General features: G+C 39.0%; 1 long non-coding RNA gene across 1 annotated transcript in view; it reads left to right on the top strand.

Annotated features, from left to right (window-relative positions):
• LOC119324955 overlaps positions 1-1,526 on the top strand; it is a 12,882-nt gene extending 11,356 nt beyond the window's left edge. Inside the window, exons 3-4 of the long non-coding RNA XR_005157251.1 lie at positions 148-1,374; positions 1,464-1,526. This is a non-coding gene — a long non-coding RNA (uncharacterized LOC119324955). The remainder of the gene's footprint in view (positions 1-147; positions 1,375-1,463) is intronic.
• Positions 1,527-1,531: the final 5 nt, after the last annotated feature.

The raw sequence follows: 1,531 nt of genomic DNA, 5'->3' as shown, positions 1-1,531 counted from the left end.
AATGGAGCAAAAACAATTTGGGTTCCCATTGAAGTGCATAGAATGCACAACGCATTATGTGCCATCATAAGCAGTGCATATAATAGCTACGATTTGCTTGATTTTGGTTCGTTTTATCCCTCTGAAGATTGAATGACCTCTCTTCAGGTGTGCTTGGTCTGCAGTGACGACCTTTGGGCCAACAACACATGGACATTTCAGAGATAAACTATTGCATCAGGTATAGTGTATTGCGGACAAGCCAGACATTAGTGTCTAGGTATTGATAGTTTGAGATAGACATGCCAATATGCATCTTCATTTATACAGCAGCCCATGCGTGTGGTAATATTTGAGAACAACAACTCTCATATTTTGTTTGCCCTTTTAGGCTAAAACAACATAGTTTGGTTTGAGGTGCTCTCACAAGATATCAGGTCTCTCCCTCTCTCCAGTTGGCTAATGGTGGTCATGTGTATGTTTTGGTAGACGAGATGTAGATTCCAGGAGCCTATCATAGTATGTTTGCCTTTTTATGCTAGAATAGCAGAGTTTGGTGGCTAGGTTGGATTGAAATATAATTGCTTGGTAAAACTGATGTCTAAAAGTAGTGCTTACTTCTTCTGCAAAGAAAATGTTGTGCCACTTGCTCACCCATGAGAACCATCTTTAACTGGGACGGTGTCAAAAGAAATTATGTAACTGGGACACAATAAAATAAATTGGTACAACTATATGGATTCCTTGGTAAGCTCATGATTCATCTGGCTAAGCAGTCTTAGTGGACCGCCAATGTTGTGTTATTAAGATGCAGGTTTCAATAGCCTTCATGTTTGAGGCTAAAATAATGTAGTTATCTCTGTAGTCTAGGGTAGATTGAAATAATTGTTTATCCTTGAAGCAAATCAAGTAAACAACTGCCAGTAGATGATGAGGTGCCTTCTGCAAACAAAAAAACTAAGCTCTAAGCGAGTATTTTTAGGCGACCTATCTTTTTCGTTGATTTGTTTAATCCTTCCTCTGCTCAATTGATGTGAACCACAAACCTTGCTCTGCTAAATTGATGTGAACCACAATCCTTGCTCTGCTCAATTGATCTTCCCAGCAAATCAATGAACATGTGCCCACAGGGACACAGTCAAAGGTGCGCCTGTCAACTTAATGGTTTTCATCCATAGTGCTTTGCCATTATTTTTATTTTTATTGTTTTTCTCATTTGCCACTGTTGCCCATTCTTTCTGGGACCAGTATATACATCATGATTTTATTTTTATGTAATTTTTATTTATACTTGAAGCAAGGTATCTGAAAACCTGATGGGAAATGAGGAGGTGCCCTTTGCAAGTAAAAAGACTAAGTTGGAGACCAAGTGCCTTTAGGCAACGCGCCCTTTTGGTTCGTTTGTTCGGTACTTTTTTTTTGCTAATTTACTGCTCCCTGTGGTATATATGTTTTGATTTTTGTTTGGAATTCTATTTCTGCAGGATCGTAGCGTATCAGTTGCCGATGTGCAGAAAATGCTGATTTAGCGGATGGATGGCCTTTTCCATCT

Source organism: Triticum dicoccoides, chromosome 6B, assembly GCF_002162155.2.
Source record: "Triticum dicoccoides isolate Atlit2015 ecotype Zavitan chromosome 6B, WEW_v2.0, whole genome shotgun sequence".
Classification (NCBI taxonomy): domain Eukaryota; kingdom Viridiplantae; phylum Streptophyta; class Magnoliopsida; order Poales; family Poaceae; genus Triticum; species Triticum dicoccoides.
Note: the sequence above shows the minus strand (reverse complement) of the source record. Positions and strands in the feature narration are given on the sequence as shown.